General features: G+C 33.6%; 1 long non-coding RNA gene across 1 annotated transcript; it reads right to left on the reverse strand.

The window, feature by feature from the left end:
- Positions 1–387: 387 nt before the first annotated feature.
- Positions 388–11958, reverse strand: LOC106035260 (uncharacterized). Its single transcript, XR_007163881.2, has 3 exons — positions 10737–11958; positions 8317–8437; positions 388–4241 (listed from the first exon to the last, which is right to left on the reverse strand). It is a non-coding gene; the product is annotated as an uncharacterized lncRNA (long non-coding RNA).
- Between the last annotated feature and the right edge of the window lie 8070 nt (positions 11959–20028).

Consider the following 20028-nt stretch of genomic DNA (forward strand, 5'->3'; position numbering starts at 1 on the left):
TAAGTTCTTCTGAGCAGATTTCTTTGAAATACTTAAGGCTCAACTTTCAGACTTCACATCTGGTCATAATACCAGCAAAAATAGAAAGCAGTTAGCTTGTTTGTGTGTTTTTTGGGTTATCTACATATGAGTATAGGCTCAGACTACTGGATTTTATTCTTTAATCTTATTTCTCTTAACTGTGGATTTCAGTCCACTTTTATTTATTGCTAGTAAATGGAAGCACTTGCTGAAAGTTAACGTTGGGTGGTTTTCTGTCTTTTCAAACTCTAGTTGCACTAATAAACAATGAACAAACTGAACAAAATACCACTGACTTTCTATGGTATTTCTGGGCAACTGTGGAGATATCTTATGTCCCGCTTTGAGATATATGAACTAGTCATCTAGCATTGTAAGCTTCTCCATTGCATTATCAATCATTTAAGACATTCATCTTCTTTTCTGAATGTGACAAGACATCTGAGGAACATATTACAGGTAATGACAATAGACAGCATACAGATTTCACTCCCTTCATTGAGTACTCAGTCCTGATTACATGAGTTATCTGTGCCAGACTGCAGAGACTTTTCTTTAATGTCTTTCTAAATTCTTAAGAATGTTCACAAATGCCTAGAATAAAACTTAATATTTACGGACCTCAGTAAATTGATTTAAAATAAAGTCGTTTTTCTTCTGACTTTTATTATTTATTGAATAGAACTGGAGATTTACAAAATGCTCTGCTACTTCATTGAGCCCACAGACATGAACAAAAAGAATTCAGAAAAAAAAAAAAAAAACGAATAGAAGTAGATGCAAATAGTGACACAAAGAAAATTATCCTGAAGAGGTGAAACGCTCACTGAAGAAATGATAACTTTCTTTTTCCTCTGAGCCTGATTACTTCACCTAGTTCTCTCTCTTTCTCTCTCTCTCTCTCTCTCTCTCTCCTTTTCTCCTCTTCTGTTTTGTTTTTATGTGCCATATTTAGTTGGGTTAGACTAAAATGAACTTTGATCAGACTTTCAACTATGCAGAAATATATAGCAAATTAAAAATGTAGTTGTACTCTGGCTCACCTTGGTTTTAGATAAAATCATTTTACTTTAAAATAATAGAAAGTTATATTTTACTACGTGACTGTTAAAATAGCTAAGGTACCCAGCCTAATTCCTGCAAGCAGGGATGCCGGGTATTTTGTTGTGTGATCACAGTTAGAATGAGCCATGAAATGGGTTAAGAATTTGCAAATTACTAGAATGGAACTCTTGCACAGACAGAGGTTGCTTTTCTTGTGAGAATTTCAATATTTTGGATATGAAGGATAAATATGTCATACACATATGAACACATATTCTTCCCTTTTCCTATATGATATTCCTCAGCCTTCTACAACAAAGTAAGGAAGAGCATATGAATGGGATGACAAGGAAGTGAGAAAAGACTCATTATAAGAACTGAGCCATCATGAGAACGTCAATGGTTTAGATGGTAAATTATGTCTTACAGAGGCTTTCTTGTAAAATTTTAACACTACCCCTTAAATACTGAATAAGTTACAATGTTAACATAAATTAATTGACCTACATTGGGTAAGCAGAAGGTTCGATATTTCCTTTGAATTGTCTGCATGCAAGGAGACATATATTTTTCTGGAATTACTGGTTGTCCCTGGATGCTGTTTGTCTGCCTTAAACATTAATTATAGTAGACTAGTCCCTTTGAAACTTAAATGGTCAAATTTCTTACAGGAATAACTCCATCAATGTCTTCAATGAATATAACTGTAGGGAACACAGTATTAGTTCTGTTGTAATTAGTTCTGTTATAATCTGCTATATATATATATATATTTTTTTTCTATATCCCATAAAATCAACAAGAGTATATTAAAGTTTGGACTGGAAATCTTGTTTCTGGAAATTTCTTGTCTCAGCTTTGACCCACTTTGAAATATTGAAAATAAATAGGCATCTTACAAACATAAAAATTGTGATTGTTGCTGTTGTGTTGTTTTAATTTCCCATACAATTTTTTTTTTTCTGATTCTTTGGCCATCTATGTAGATCACAAAATGTCACGGTCTACACTGGAATATTTACTAATTTCAGGGCATAAAATATTAACTCATAGACCTTTCATATATTGGTCTTGTTAAAATAAAAATCTAATAGTAGTTTTCAAAAATGTGTTATCTATAATTTATACATAGCTCTCACTAGAACAGAAGCTATCAATATTTAAATGCATTGTCAGGAAGCAAGCAAGCAAACAAACAAACAAACTCCAAAGAGCTGTAAGTGATAAAATAGTTTTTCAAGGTTTTACTGGATGCATTCAAATTTCTACTCATTTAGAAGTTAAATTCTACTACCACTGCTACTAGAACCCAGAATTAAACTTTTTCTCAGAAGTACAGGGACACAGACTCATTCCATGCTGGTTCTTAAAATCAAGCAGGAATTGCACCAATAACATTCTATGACAGAAATCAAAGGACGGTATTCCCTTTTTTTTATATATATATTTGTATTCCACATATTTACTACCCCTGACAAAATTTTACAAGCTGCTCATTAGTGAATAATTCTACTGCAATCCTTCTCATTAGGATGCTTGCAGTTCTGCTCTTGTAACACAGAAAAATGTCTTCATGTATCCTTCAGCTGGAAGGCACAGTAAAGCATATAAAGCATGCACTGTTTCCCCTCCCCACCCCCGCTGTTCATTTGGGATACATTGCCAATCAGTGTTGTTTTATTTTTATTTTTATATTTGTATTTTTATTTTTTTCCTTGGTACTTTTATCAGTCTGGATTTTCAACAGATATACCATATTTTAGATGCCCATAAGATGGTTCTGCTTTTTTTTTTTTTTAAGAATAGCCAGCCACCAATCATGTTTGCTATTTTTTTATTTTTATTTTTTTGTGTGCACTAAGTACTAGCAAACATGATTGGTGCAACTTTTTGTTCTACATTAATGATAATATTTTTTCCCATTCATCAAAAGAGAGAAAACTGCCAGAAGTAGTGCACCGTACAATTCTTTAACATGCTGAATGCTGTGAAAAATAGTGAGCAGTTATTCCTCACCTCACAATTACCGATATTGCCTGACAAAACATCCTGAAAGATGAGGCCCTAAATAAAGGAAAATATATGCAATTTTAAACACCAAGTATACTCCAAATGAAAAAACACATTTCATCCAAAAGAGCCTTTTCACAGTTCTGATAAAGGTTACATTAAATCTCCTACTTCGGTTCATCTTTGAATTGTACTGTATCCATAATATCAGCCTGGCTATTCTTAAATCATTCAAGGGCATCCTTTCAAGTGCTGCAAACTTTCTGGTCTCAGCAGACTCTTCCCTTTTTATGTTTTTGCTGTGAAAGGGTATTGTAACATTTTCCTATTTGTCTCATTCAAGCAGTGCTTCCCCATAACACGCACAAAGAAGCAGTGAGAAAATGTCTGTGGTCATGTATGATTGAGAAAAACTGATACCAGCACTCTTGAGGCTGCTGTACATCAAAGTATTTGAAAGTTTGTTTTGATAAAAGATAAAAGGACCAAAGTTCAAGTTCTCTGATCAGAGGCAAAAAGAAAGGGCATCTTCTGATAAGCTTCACTTGTTAGCTTTGGACTGTGTGCACTCAGACTGTCAGAGTTGCCAGCATGGCTAAGAAAATGAATGACACAAAGAAAATAAGGGGCACAAAGAAAGTAAGATGAGAAATATATGAGCACTTGTCAATGTGGAAATCATAGCAAAACTGAATATGCTTTGGTATGCCTAACTGACTTGTAGAAGAAGTATTTCATAAGCACGAACCACACAAAATACAATACTTGCAGTCTCTCCAAGCTGGTGATCCTTGCCTTGAAAAAGGGAGAATTGCCCTGTTGAGAGTTTATGAAATACATTTATCTGTATATGTTCTCCCTAAGGCACTCTTTACTTTTTCTCCATGGCTCTTCTATTCTATTCAAATAGAAGCTCTTCTGTTTGAAATTGATTTGGGGAATCACAAGATCACATTAAAATTCAGCCTGGACGAAAACTCCAAAGGTCAAAACAGGATTAATTTCCAAGTTGGATCAGTTCCTTCAACCTCTTGTCTTGGCATGTGCTCCATCCCCCTTACCATCTTAGTGGATTTTCACTGGACTTTCTCCAGGTTTGTCAACAACTGTCTTGTACAAAGCAGCCCCAAACAGGATCTGATATTCCAGATATCGCCTTGCTAGTGCTGTATGAAGGGAAAAAATGACTCAATTTAGACATGTTGGTCACATTCTTTTTGATTAAATCCAGTATGCTGTTAGTGTTTGTTCCCACAAGGTACTAGATAAGAGCTGAAGAGATCCTCTCTGATAGTCCTGGTGATCAATTGTTACCTACTTATGTTGTTTCTCACTCCAAAAATGAAGTAGTTAACTAATGAGGCTTGAACTACTCTCCTTGGAAGGCTGCCAGGAAAGCTGGCACATATAAGACGTCATTTATGAACATGGTGTTTAAATCCAACACCTGTAGTGCAAAAGTATAGAAATTTAAAGTACAATGGCAAATATCTTATCTCAAGGCAGCCTTATACTTTTTGAATGAACCTTTTTTGATGAGATGGTCTCTGTAGTCATGACTGATTTTATTGTGTTGCCTGTCTGCACCAGGGGTGGATCTCTGTGGGGCAGATCAGTAATTTTCTCTCATTTCCCTTTTTGGTCTGATGTAAGTTAGCTAGTTAGTCAGCAGTCTAAACAATCCTTTTCGTTGCTAATACCATCTTTCTTTTAAGCTTTTTTTTTTTTTTTTCAAAACCTGTCTGCTATCATGTTTTAGGTACTGTAAATACAATAACAATTTAAAAAAAAAAAAAGGTTTAACATTTGTTATGTACTTTACAATGCAATTTTTTTGTTTTGTTCTGTAGTCAAATTAGAAACTAGACAAACTCCTGTAGTTTCCTTTTAACATAGGTAATGGTCATGTTGTCTCGATAACATACAATTCTAGAATTGCATTCTAGAGAACCATTAAGGAAGAGAATCTGATAAGCAGAAAATTTAAGAAGTCATTAAAAACAGCAAGCTTTAGAAAGGGGAGATTGGCACTGTGTTATGAAAAATTATTTGGGAATGAATATATAATGGATTTTAGAGGGTTGTTTCTTTGTAGTTCACTTGATATTAGGTAATTTTACATTTGAGATTTGTAATACACAGAGGTAAAATTCTGTGGTACTGGAAAGGAAGAGAACAGGATGTTAAATATAGACATTTTTTGCATTAGCCTCTTGCAGTTTCATTTTCTGTTCCATTAACTTTCAAGACCTTGTATGTTGGTTCACAGGCAGATTTCTAACCAACTAATCACAGTTTTAAGCCTCATACAAGGTTTATATAGAAATATGTGATACTCAACTCAACTTCCCCATCATGGCATCTCCAAGCTGAGGATTAAGAGAACAAGCTGCTCTGAACTGGCATCGGTCATGTATGACTGCTCAGAAGTGTCTGCTGTTTTAGACTGAGCATTCTAGAGTACATGCTTTTATAGCCATAACAGCTTGAGAAATATTTCAATTATGTGTATAAAGAGAGCGAAGGACAGTATTTTCAGAGTAGTTCTTAGAGCTTATAGATATTTCTGAACATCATATACTACATAGGTGCTTGGAATTATGCATATGTGAAGCACCCTTGAATTTTAAGTGAGCAAGACCATTGCCTGCTAGAGGCAGAAGTGAAGTATGAACACACACATCTGCCCATTTCTACGCATGGAATTTGGTGTGAAAGATCTGTGTATCAATTAAAGCCAAATGGGTATATTCACTAACGAACATATGTGCCTAACTACAATTTAGGATACCTGATGCCAACACTGTAGTGCCAGCTTTTCCTGGAAACAGGGGTAGGTCTCTTTCAAGATTGATTCATTCCCCTCTGGAGTCTCTCCTCTTGTTGATCATCCAAGGAATCTGAACATTAGTTATTCCTAATCCTCATATAGTTAAGGATTCATTGAAAGAAATACCACCTCAAGGAACTTGAACTTTTATTATTATGTGAATACCTACTGAACTGTTTTCAGCTCTGGGTCACATCTGAGATAAAATATTTTCAAGCTAGAAGTTGCCTTTAGGGCTATGTGGAATAATTGCTTGAGGTGATTTATCGAGACTAACAGTATGTCCACATTTTAAGAGGAGGTTCAGCATTGAAGAAACTTCCGGGGTGAAAAGTGGTGGACAGGCAAGGAACCTGTTCCATGATAGTCCTTTTGACAACATAACTCACAGCCTTAGATATTGGTAACACAATCAGATCTTGGTGTGCTGACTCTAACAGAAATAGCATGAAGGGTGGAGCACAGTGAAGACACTGCATCCAGGCTCCGTGATATCACCACAGGGATGTGGAACTTGATGGTACTATGGAACTGATCGACTGCATGGCCAGCCCTGAGCCAAGCTGATAACAAAATCATATCCTCTGATTGAACTTTTCTCATTATAAATTCATTATAATGCCAAAACATACATCCATCACAAAGGCTACCCACATCCGATGTGTGACCACCCCTCACTGAGCATACACTCTGAATTTCTCTAAGCCTATACCTATAAATCAAAGGTGAAAAAATTTTATATCAATCATAACGAAGGTATGTATGACTAAAATCACTCAAGCTCCACCTAAAAGCAAGAAAATATGATAAAAATGTCTCAAGAAAAGAAGAATGTTGGGAAAGATACCATCACGGAAAAGTCTGGAGGACATCACTGACTTCTGGGATCAGTTGATGTGATGAACTTTTCTTCCCCTCCATAAGGATGTTTATTGGGTGAGATTCAATCCTTCGGTTATACCAAGTCCTTCCCTGGAAAACCTAATATTCTTTATAGAGTTATTTCATAAGTTAACTTATATGTAGTTGTTTATGTTAGCCATACTCTTGGCATTTATATGTGCTTTACAGACAATGTATTTATCACTGGCAATCACAAAGAACCTGTACTCTTGTTGCTTCAGTGAAGTGAACCAGTTGTTAATTTACTAGAATGAAGGTATATCATGCAATTTTGCATCCGGGATTTCAGAATCTAAGACCAGCAACTCCCAGCCCCTCTGATATCTGAGTTCAAGCTGGAACACCAGAGGATTTAGGCCCTGCCAAGCTTCTTTACCCTTTAACACAAAAGGCTCCAAACATAACTATCCTGAATAAAAAGATGAAGAATATGGTTACTGCTCTCCTTTCTTTTAAGAACCTGACCAACTTTGTGTTAATGTAATTACTCACAGAGAGGGTCTCAGATCCCCATTTTTAAAAACAAATATTCTAACCACATGGCTAAAGAATTAAGTACTTTTTCACATTCTCTGACTATTAAAAAAATCCACATGAAGCTAAGAGCTTCATCAGAAGAAGCTAAGAGAAACCCATCTTATTCCTATCATAGCCTAGTGATTAGACCATTCATGAATAAGCTCTAATATCTAAATTACAACTAATATATTGAAATTGTAAAAATTAAACTGCATATTTTTGTTTGTTTGTTTGTTTTTTAATAACATGAGAAATTAATGAAATTTGGACAATGTTTTAGCATCGGTTGCAAAACTGAATTTATTTACTAAATAATTTTCTATATCTTCATCCCATCTATTGAGTTGATAACCAGTTTATTTGACTTAGTTCTACCTATACTCTTTGCCTAACTTGTTCTGGTTTTATTGCGTATCCTCTTTATTCTTTGGACAACAAACTATGACTTTTTTTTTTTTTTCTTTTCAGTAATTTAGCAACTGTTTCCATGGTTAGTTCATGAAAACAAGTTCTACCTATACTCTTTGCCTAACTTGTTCTGGTTTTATTGTGTATCCTCAGATTTATTCCAGAACATGCATAGTTCAAAGACAGAATCATCAGTATTATATAAGGCTGTACATCTTTCCGGTTTGACACCCTAATGTTAACAGTGATAGAACTGTTGGCTCAAGTCACTTTATTATGAATAATGTGCTAGTTTTGTCAGTTTAAGCTTCAATTTATATGAATTTATATGACTCCCATTTTTTGTTTGCAATTATTAAAATAGTAACTTTCTATTGTTCTATTCAACAAATGGAACATTAATTTCTTTCATGTCTTTTTTTTTTTTTTGGTGGCTGCCATTCTGTGATCAAGTAATTTTGCAGGATAGTCTGAAAGGTAGTCTACAGACCTAAGGTTTTCCTCTGAGAAATATACCAAAACATGCAACTATGAAACACGTTGTACCATTGCAAAACAACGTTAACTGTCAGAGAACTTACCTTGACAATATGAAATGTTCCTGCAAGGTGTTTACATTGTCTAGGTCAAATCAGCAAAGCACGTCTTTTCCATTCAGCATACTTCTAACAGACATTTACACCAGAAGTTGTTTCAGCTGTCCTGAAAAAGAGAAAATATTACTAGAAATGTAAAAGGCAGTGATAAAGTGAAGATACCAGCAACTTTTTTAGAAATATATTCAGTGCGGGATAGGAAGCCAAAGAAAACATGAGGATGTAAAGGACAAAGACTGAGGACACTTGTGAACACAAGAAGCTTTAATAAAACACTGTGATTAAGGAAATAGCTGTCGGGAAACAGGACGGAGAAGGACAGGATGTGATCAGGACCTGAGAGGTTAAGAATGATGAAGCAAACAAGCTTTCTTCTCAAAACACCATGGAGGAAAATTAAAACAGTATTGATATCTAGGGACAGTATGTGCTGGGAAATGATGGGAACCAATGATGTTTTCTCAGTTAAAATCAAAATGCATAAGTATTAAGTAGAAAATAAACACTGCATAAACTTCTTGAAAACATGTCTAAATTAATTATTTTTTCTATGATTACATTAGGTCTGAAATGAGACACAGGTAGTGAACATCAGTGTCTGCCCTTAAACAACATGTTAAAGCAATTCTCACCTGGCATTTTTTTATTCTTTTAACCAAGACACAAAAGCTAAGGAAAGGAACTGAAATTTTACTCTGTAAAGAATTTTCTTGTGGGGGAAAAAATCCTGTGCAAAAAAAACTATACAGACTAGGCAGATTTAACTTCTCATTTATATCATTAATCATATGTCTTCTGTGTTTGTAGAAGAGAATTTTAGGAAAGATTTTAACATACTACAAGGCATTGTGAATATAGTCATTAAAGGAATATAGTACCTTACTGTTATTTCCACATATAAAATATTCTACAGGATTGTCGAAGAGAATGATTTTTGTTTTTAGATAGTGTCTCTCAGGAAGTAATCATGATACACTTGTGCACTCTATGCTTTGCACCTGTACAAGTTTGCTAAGTCTGCCGACGACTTTAAAGATTACAAAGCAGGCACTTTCTCATCTACATTTGGATTACATCTCAGAAACATTCAGGACCCGTCATTTTGTATGTAACCAGTCATTTTCTTATTCAGCACTTTTCATATGAAGATCCAAGAACTATGAAGCAGTTCTAAAAGTAACACCCAAGATCATATGAAAACAAGTGTAAGTATAAACAAGTAGCACAGACAAATAGACAAAATAATACACGTTAATTGAATGCTGAAAACAGAAACATATTCTATGAGGGCAAAACTGAATCTATCCAGGTAAATGTGAATGCAAAATGAATTCTGGAAAATCCTTCCAAATGGGAATCACAAAGGGAGAAAAGGATACCTATGAAATTTTATGAGGGTTTTCAGAACAGCTAAAGATAAAGTGATGGACTTTTTGTAGATACTTGGGACACTTTACTTAGATTGTCGTTATTGTGCCATACTAGCTAGTCGAACTTTTAAAAGGAAAACTTGAATTTGATTCTGTAATTGATTGAGAACTAGTAAAATCAGTATAGATCTCTGATCTGTATGTTCTCTCTACAAAAAAAAAAAAAAAAGAGAATTCCAGAACAAAATGTCTTAAATATTAGATGAAATTATGAAATAAAAAATCTGTAAATATCAAGAATTAAATTCTGTGGCAGTACCAACATAATAGTTCACGGATTAGTGAAATACCTAAATATAAGGATATTTCTGTTTGTATGTTGTAAGTAATAGTTTTGTTTTGTTTTGTTTTGTTTTGTTTTGTTTTGGGGTGTGTATTCATTTGAAAGCACTCACGTAGACTTTGGAAGTGACATTATACTTTCATTTACAATAATTCAACTTTTTTTTTAATTTATATTTTCTAATATTTATAGAAAAGGAAAGCATGATAATTTCCAACACCTTATTCTCAAAGGAAATTCAGTCAAGGCAAAGTACTCCTAGTGAAACATCAATTAATAATTCAACTCACATGCTGATAAAGATAAGGATGATCAATATTAAATAAATTGTCAATGATTTAACAATTAAGAGTCAATCATAAAACCAGGGAGTGATGTAAATTCATTAGTCCTTCAATGGATTTATACAATGGTAAAAATTGGACTAAACATGAATAGCATCAGAATTCACTGTCTTGAAATTTAAAAGTTGAATATTTTACTCCAAGTGAAAAGAAGATGCTTTTGGTAGATCATTCCAAGATACTTTCTTTCAATTTATATATGTTATTTATTATGTGATCAAACAAAACAAAACAAAACAAAAACAAAACAAGAACAACAACAAAAAAAGAAAAAACAAACAAACAAGCAAACAAAACAAAAAACAACTCTAACAGGATCCCAACTTTCTTGTCTTGGGGGCCCCAGACCTGGACACAGCACTCCAAGTGGAGCCACATGAGAGCATAGCAGAGGGGGACAATCACTTCCTGTGTGACCTGCTGGCCACTCCTCTATTTATACAGCCCAGGATGCAGTTCGCTGGGCTGCAAGCAGTTCTGGGCTGCAAACACAGATTGCTGAGTCATGTCAAGCTTTTCATCCATCGTAAGCCCCAAGTCTGTCTTTGCAGGGCTGCTCGCAATGAGTTCTGCTCTCAGCCTATGCTCATGTCTGGGATTGCTGTGACCCCGATGCAGCACCTTGAACGTGAACTTGTTGAACCTCATTAGGTTCTTGAGGGCCCACTTCTAAAGCTTGTCCAGGTCACTTTGGATAATAGAATACCTTTAAAGATTTTTAAAAGTTTACGTATTTGTTTGTTCTATTCTCACCTTTACGTTTGATTTACATGTCACACACGTTTTGAAGGCTTTGGAAAAACATACATTGATCTGTATTTGATCTAGGTTTTGACTTAGAGACTTACATAAAAAAAGAAACAGTGATACGTATACACAGATTAATCACACTGAAATATGTTGCTTGTGACTTTTCATAAGCAAAAATAAGAAGGTAAAAATCTCACTTAGGTCTGCCTAAATAATAAATAAATAAATAAGTTTTGTGGATGTTAACATGATCAAAAATAAGACTGTATAGCATGATCCAGTGATATGCACTTGATATTTTATTATTTTCTTAGTATGAAAAGAGATCTCCAATGTTTCTTATATTTTTACTATGCAGGACTCTCATGAAACAAGCATAATATGTGGGATCTTGTGGTTTTAAGTGTCTATCTCACTTTATTCTTTAGTTTTAAACAGTATTTTTGCTGCTTTGTATTTTTTTGTACTTAAAATGTTACTGGCAGAATAAAACAAATAGGTCAATAAAAAATACTTTGACAGACTTACTTTACTAGGGCAAAACAGAAAACAGCAGCACTGGTTCAGCCAGGGTCGCAAAGAAAGTCTCTGGCAGAGAGAGAAATTTAGAGCTCTTGACTTCAATGTTTTAACTTTGTTTTAATGGAAAGTCTCTATTATGGTCTGTTATTCACACAGGAAAAAAAAATCAAGCAGAAGGAAGGGTAGAAAGGAAAAACAGTTTGTTTATTTGTGTTTTTGTTTGAAATAAAATACTGTGTGAGAGAGATGTTACAGAAATACAAATATTTTTATACATACACATTTAGAAAAATATAAAATTGCCTTTATTCACTACCTTCAGTTATCTTAACACAGACCAAAGTGTGTGTATGCAGAGGAGCATGGACAACTTAGATATCTGAGAAGTTTAGCAGATAATTGTTAAAAAAATGGGAGTGTGAGCTAACCAGACATTTCACTGGAGTCACAATATTCTTCTGAAACTTATAATTTATAGCTATTTTCAGAAGGAAGCTAGTCCATTCAAATTTTCCTTTAATATTATATAGTTCATTAAAGAACAACTAATAGCTGGAGCATTAAACTTTTTAGATCTGTAATTTAAATTTTAAATTTATCTCTATATCTCTATAAAGATAGGCCAAGACAGAAAACTTCCAATAAGACCTTTGCTTCTAACACTTCCAACCACCAGAGCTGATTAGCAAGAAGGAAAAGAAAACCTTCTCCATTGGCATTGGTGACAGACAGAAAAAAAAAAAAAAAAAAAAAAAAAAAAAAAAAAAAAAAAAGGAAGAACTCCTCAAGAAAAGAGATTCTGACCCACAGAATTATTACTAGATTGATTTTTTTTTTTTTTTTTTACCCACATACATCAGATAAACACTTTTTGTAAGTTCTTGGAATGAGATCTCAGATTTTGGGCTAATGAAAATGGCAAGATGCAATAAATTATCTGTGAAATACAATACCTCTATAAGTTAAGATTTATAAATAGGTATGGTACTTCCTTGCTCAAAAGCAGTCTTTATTTTGATGGTAATAACAAGTACAAGACACCAACCAGATAGCATACATCTTGACTTGAGCAAGTGGTTTTGCACAGCTACCCCTCAGTGATGTGACAGTCCGTCTTTTGAGTCTATATTTGCAACACAACATCATTCTTAACTTAAAATCATTAAACAAAGTGTTAAAGCAGTTGCAGATAGTCAAAATTTCATAAAAAGCTCCTTTGCCTGTTTAGAAATCTTCACCATATACTCTCAAATTCTAAGTTCAGAATTTGCCTTTTTACAATAATGGTTCATCTGTCATGCACAACATCCACAGGCGGAGAAGAAAGCACCTGTGTTTCAATAGAAGAGCTGGCTGTTCAGTCTTGCTTTGGCATGTGGAATAACAATTCAGCTCTTGCAGATAGGATTGTCTTATAGTTGTCATCATACACATAATCATTTGGAAGATTCCAGTTGCTGAAATTAACAGCACTTAGCATTGAAACACTATCAGAGTGTGAGAGTTATTGTTCTTAAAGCATGATTAACTTTTTTTTTTTTAAAGTGAAGTGTCCAAAACAAACAAACAGAAAAAACAAAACAAAACAAAAAACTAATGAGCATTGGATTGCCAGACTAAATAAAATGATGCAGAGAGAAATTTTAATATATAAACATTTTTTCACAGGTTTCTGAACATTTTAATACTGATCTAATGGAGCTGTGAAAGCAACAAGATGTAGATATATGTGATGATTCTAATATACAGTTATTGTCAACTTAAATATTCCTAAATTTTTGAACTGATCTAACCACAGTTTATTCAGGTTAGAATCATAGCATGATAGAATCATAGATTAATTTCTCTGATTATATTTACCATTATCTTATCTTTCTCTTTTAGATATGAATAAAACTAAAAAAATAAAAATAAAAAATATGAATAAAGGATGTCCTTTATTCCCTTGAAGAATGTATGATAAATCACTATAGACAGCTGAAGATTATAAACAGCAGTGAAACTGAGGCATCACAGAAATCAGACTAATCTCCCCTCTCTCCTTTCTAGCCAGCAAAACTTAACTTAAAATAAATGAGCAAGAAAGGCTTATGGACAATGAGCTTATGTTTAGGTGACAATTACTCTGACCTTGTTTAGACATTTTTATAAGGCTGATTTGAATTATGTCCCAGATGTGCCCATTTCTCTCTGACTAGTAGGAAGTTGTTGTGACTATCTCAGTTAGAAATGTCTTCATGTAAAAATCTTACATATGGCTCTGTAGAAGATCATCTTCTTGACAGAGGAATCCCACTTTTATTATCCAAATGCTTATAGTATATTTTTTAATTCCGTACCAAATCTATGTAAAAAAAAAAAAAAAAAAAAAAATTACTTTTTGAACTGGGAACTGCATTTTTCAACTGGGAATGGCGTCCTGTGGTCTACTGCCACCACCACTATGTGATGATGTGCATACCGATTTTAACAGCATTTATCTTTATTGCTTTTCCATACACTGAGGAGCAGTTTCCTTACACAGATATTCCTTCACAACTCCAGACCTTATTCTTTGTTATCCTTCCTTCTCACCTCTCTTATTTAGCACTCAATACACATGAGACATTGCACATTCAAATATGTAACATTTAATAGCAACATATCTGACTGGTGACCTCTGCAAGTCCTTGCTTCTTCCTCACCTAAATACTCACTCGACCAGCCGTCATCCTGCACCCATTGCACCCATGGTAAAGACAGCAACAACTTTCATGTGGAGTAATGTGAGAAGCTGATAAAAATCTCTTGTTTATTGCTTTTGTGTTAACATGATACACAATTGTTCTCAGGGCTTTGGGTACTGTCCCAAGACTTGTGGTCATTTTGTTATAACAACAGCAGTGCTGCGTGATGAAATCTTAAGATTCTGTACAGGGAAGCTCTAGTAATACACTTTCTTTTTAATTTCATTCTCATTTGTGTTGAATATCTCTTGCTGAAAATCAGGCAGCAGATTACTGAGGTTTATTCAACTTCTTGAAATGAAGATAATATATTAATGTTTTCCTCTTACAGCTGCAGCTGTTACATCCATCTTAAAGCACTATGGAATCACATAGTGATAATTTTATGGCTCTTTTTACTCAATGTGTGAATTCATTTACTTTTTTTTTTTTTCCACCTGCTTTTAAGGAGAACGTATACAAAATCCCAGCAAGTGCAATATTGAGATCTGTTTGAATTGAAGGCTTAAGATTTCAGTCACGCTGAAAAAGATAAGGTAGCACATAAACAGGCATCATTACACAATTAAGTGAAGGGGATGAAAAATACGGAGTGTTACTATTCACACTAATTCATAATACAAGAACTTGTGGTTATTCAGTCACATCAGAAGGTAGAAAATTTGAGGGAGATAGAAAAAAAAAACAAGAAACAACAAACAAAACACGTGAAACTAACTAAGACATCATTGTCAGGCTACATTGCACTAAGGGTTCATAAAAAAAATCAAACCCAAAAGTTTGTGAAGGAGAAAAAACCATTATACATCAAAGAATATGCCAACTCTCTAAAACGAGTGAATTAGGAAGAATTCACAATTTTCTGAACAGTTTTCTGAAACCTAGTGTTATTTGGACTTCAGTCTCACTGAGATTTTTTTCTCTTCTTCAGGTTTTTCTTTACTTTTGATGTATCTTCAAGTTTAGTGTCTCTGAAAACTACAAACTGTTAACAAAACTAAACTAGAGATGCCACTAATTTGAAATAAGGACAGCAGGTAACAATGAGAAAATGTCAAAGACAAATATTAGATTAAAACAATATTTTCCTTAACAGAAAGCCCTAATATAAAATAAAATATATAAGTACAATTTATTCTGTTTTTTATTTTATTTTATTTTCCGTGTTAGCTTTTTGTTCCATTGAATTATTAAAATGTCATTTGTATATTTAGAGTAAATTAATGAGAAATATAAACAGTCTTCTGCATTTTAGAATTGCAAACTAATGGTGGCTGTTCTGTGAAAATAAAATATATTAATATAAGGAACTTGACATTATAAAATGGGTGAGGAGATCAGGAGAAATAAGGCAAAAGGACAATAATTTCACTGGCAATAAAGAAAAAGTAAAAACTAGTTATAATTTGGGACAGCATTAACCACAACATATTTTACTAGGAAATTTGATTAGTTCTATGATATATTTTGTAACTGAATTTTCAGAACCTACTTTGTGTGTTTTTTTTTTGTTTGTTTTTTCCTGCTTGTTTGATTTTTACCGCCTTACAAAAACCTGACATTTCGTATTCATTCTTCTTTGTCTTCTCCTCCACCCTCATATCAGTGTATTTTCAGTGAAAAATTCTGAAAACTTGCAGTTAGGAACATTTTTAACAGATACCACATCTTGGAGCAGATATGGTAGTTCCTACCCTATTAGAACTTGAAGCTAAATACAAACATGGTAGTATGGTAAACTTCCCATATGCATATATTTGTTGATACTGATAACTTTAGGATACGTTTTACAAATGACAGTTCTAGAGACTGTAAAAGTAACCATAAAGTTTAGTTTTTCATGGCACATTGTAATTCATACCAAACTGATACTGATGAGAACGGTGGAAATGATGTCTTCTGAAATCATTGATTTTAAATGGCTGACATTTGCTTAAATGACTTCGCTATATATAGCAACTCTTCAGGGAATATTTAATTTAGTCATAATTGAAAAAAAAATAAAAAAAATCCTTGTCAGGATCTACAGGACCACAGAGAAATTAAAAGACATGAAGAGGAGAATCTTGTTATCAAAATTCTGTATTATACAAGTTAAAATGTACTTATTCTAAATGGACTAGATGAAATGAACAGCCTACATCTTTGCAAATTAACCCAGTTCAAACATACTATAAAATAAAGATACAAGAATATATTACAGTATGAACCATACACTTGACTGGAATATAAAACACATGAATAATGATAAACCCAAAATAACATCTAAAATTCAGATGAGAAGAAACCCCAACAATAACTCAAATACTACTTCCCCTCCAACTCACACGTTGTTATGATTCTGTATCTGCTTCTCAGCCCTGTGGGTTGCATGCAGTTTCCAGAACATGTTAAACAGCACACAGAATTGAGCTCTCTTCACTCCCAAAATAAAAGCTTGAATAACAATAATAACATAGCAGAAAATTCTTATTGCTTCCATTGCACAGGCACAGATGAACCAATTAAATCAATAAAATTAACACCTTCTATGAAATGAAATGCTGATCTATTTCTAGAGGCACTGACACAGACACAATAATCTGACTTTATGTATTAAATTGGAAAATATAGGGGTTTGATTATTTAAAATGTTAGCTTTTGGATCTATAAATAGATAAATCATCAAAGAAACAAGCTGCACAAGCTCAGCTCCAGGAGATTTTATGACATCAGGTCAAAGAATAACGTGAAACTTTCAATTAAAAAAAAAAAAAAAAAAGATACAGTTAGGTTATGTATGCCGTAATACTTTTGAAAGCAGTGAGAGTACTGATTTTCCTTGGGTTCTTAGTAGGTGGTGATATCTGTTATTTAAAAATATCAGAGATATCTGTTATTTAAACTACCATTCTTTTAAATAGTCAATTTTGTTTATTAATTTATAATTTGTTTATAATAGTCAATGTTTTATTTTTTTTAACTAGAAAAACTTTCCACAAAAATGAAGTCCTTTTATCTTTGCTTCTTTGACTTCTCTGCTCTATTGCTCCTAAAGTCTATGGGCAAGATAGGTAGTCTATGAGTAAGATAAACTGGTGTCTCTTCCTGGACTTGATTTCTTCAGAAGATGTATCCTGAGAATATTGGCTCTTTATACAATATGAAAGATGACAGCAGATTTTAAAAATAGACTTACTATCGATGAATGTTAACATATGTTTCAGTCTCATTCATCCTTTTGACTATCTGCTTTTGCTGTGTTTTTTTTTTTCTTGTTTGTTTGTTTGTTTGTTTTGTTTTGTTTTGTTTTAGATTAGAATATATAGTTGTGCCTTGTACAGCATAGGTTATTGGGCAGGCCTCCTATATAGTCCAAAAGAAAACATTGAGGCATTTGTGTTTCCTTCTTTTATTTTGCATCAGTGCCTGAACATCAAACAGAGTGCCCCTAAACTATCTGCTGTGGACGAACAGATTGGAAACTCACAGACTATCTGGAGTTCGTCCTGCCCATATCTTTATATCTTTTCATAGATTAAAAAGGGGATATCTCTGAATGAGTCAATAGAGTCAATATATTTCAAAATAAGTGTTTTTGTTGTTGTTGTTGTTGCTGTTGCTGTTGTTGTTTTCTTTTTTTTTACCATTCCTTACCATCTTTTTGAAAACAGTTGAGTTATTTTGTCTTGAATGATTTACCTGAGACACTGCAAAAGCAAGTAGAAATTTTTGCTTCTTTAGAGATATATATATATATATTTACTTCTAAGTATTAAATATTTTCACTCTGATATCTTGAGATTTGCTTTTATTCACGCTTTTTAAGATCATACTTTGTTCATTTATGTTCAGGGACATAAATCTTTTGTCATAACTCCATTAACTCACATTAATTTTCCTTAATTAGGATTGTTTTATCTCTATTCTGAAGGTCGATTGTCTTCTGTGTTGTTCTATTTTTTGACACTCATTTTATTAATACATTAACAGATTAGAAAAGGTAATTTAATATGAAAATAGCCATAGAAAATATTTGCCTTTAAAAATGACAAAATAATCCAGGCATTGAATCATTTACAATATTATTTTCCAATATTATCTTTGGAACGAGTTGTATAACACATTTTCTATATTTCAAAAAGCAGAATGTCTTTATAAGTTGATTGGAAAGCTATCTTGTTATCCAACAAATTAAAATATTGCTTTGAATGGACATATGCACCGAGAGAAATTTGACTAAACATAAACATGTGCTGGCCACCTAATCTGCCTAAATCAATGTAGTAGGTTATTACTGAAAGATTGCAACACCTCATTAGCTATGGATTTGCTCTGCATAATTAGTGGAAGGCATTGGTATTCAGATGGTAGTGACCAACACCCACCAGGCTAAACAACGTAGTAAAAAAAAAAAAAAAAAGAGAGAGAGAAAAGCTGACCTTATAATAAAGACTATTTTACTTGCATATAATCTAATTTAGGGAGAACATAAATTAGGTTAAGGCAATATTGAAGACCATAGCAAGTAGGAGAGAATGTGTTGTAAGGATAACATGCATTTGGTGGATGTGATAAAGTCAAATAGAAGAAATTTGTTTTGCGTTTTAAGAGCTTACAAAGAGTGACTGTGTAGGAGTATGGAAAGAAGAAAACAGAGGAAAAAAAGATCCTAATCTAAAATCAGCAAGGAATAGTGCAGAACTAATGAACATCATGACTGAAAAACAACTTGAGAGCCTGGACTGCCCCTCAGCAGGCTATAAAAGCTGATCAAATTTCATTTAAGCAAAGCCTACCTTATCTATAGTAAGCATAGATTAAACTTGATGAATTCTGCAGTTATTGATAACGTCTCACCTTAGGTGATGTAGTAAGTCACTCAATGTATGATTTGAAGGGGTCATTGTTAACAAAAAGAGGTAATTTGCCCTTAGTGTGTGGATGTCTTGCCCACCTCCTTGAAGAACATACTGGTGAAGGGACTGCTGGTTGATTCCATTGGTAATTCAGTGGTTCTAAATGCAGCTAGTCAAGGCTGGAATTTGGAGTGACTAGCCAGATGATGTGTATTTTAGAATGAGCTAAATTTCTTTGAATGGGATGACTCAGTTTATCAAATTCAGGAATGTAGCATTATTTAAACTGGCACAAGCTGTTCTATCTGGCCTCTAACCGCAGGTCCAAAATGGCAGATGTTTCTCTACTATTTAACTCTGTTTCTTGTATCACATTTGACATGTCTATGGATGGCTTGAATACTCTGCTGTTTCTACAATTACACCTTATGTTTTTATTTATGCAACTGGCATGAACTCTACTCTTTGGAGAACTGGAGGCTGTGGTTCCTCTTTTAGGTTCAGTCTTTGTTGATGAAGGGTAGGCATCTATTTTCATTGGAAGTACCAGACTTCAGCTAACAGCCCAAGTTACAGGCACAAGTTTCCTGCCATCTCTATACAGAAATCTTAAATACTCAAAACAATCTCAAATAACGCTAGGTGACTTTACGTAGACAATGAACAGATTTGCTAATCTCAGAAAGAGATATCTACATTTAGATTCCTAAAAGTGTCAAATGTGCACTGAACTGTATACTATTTCTTTCTTTCAGTAAAGCCACAGCAATAATACTGATTATGTCTTTGAAATAAAACAATGCT

Source organism: Anser cygnoides, chromosome 2 (assembly GCF_040182565.1).
Source record: "Anser cygnoides isolate HZ-2024a breed goose chromosome 2, Taihu_goose_T2T_genome, whole genome shotgun sequence".
NCBI lineage: Eukaryota > Metazoa > Chordata > Aves > Anseriformes > Anatidae > Anser > Anser cygnoides.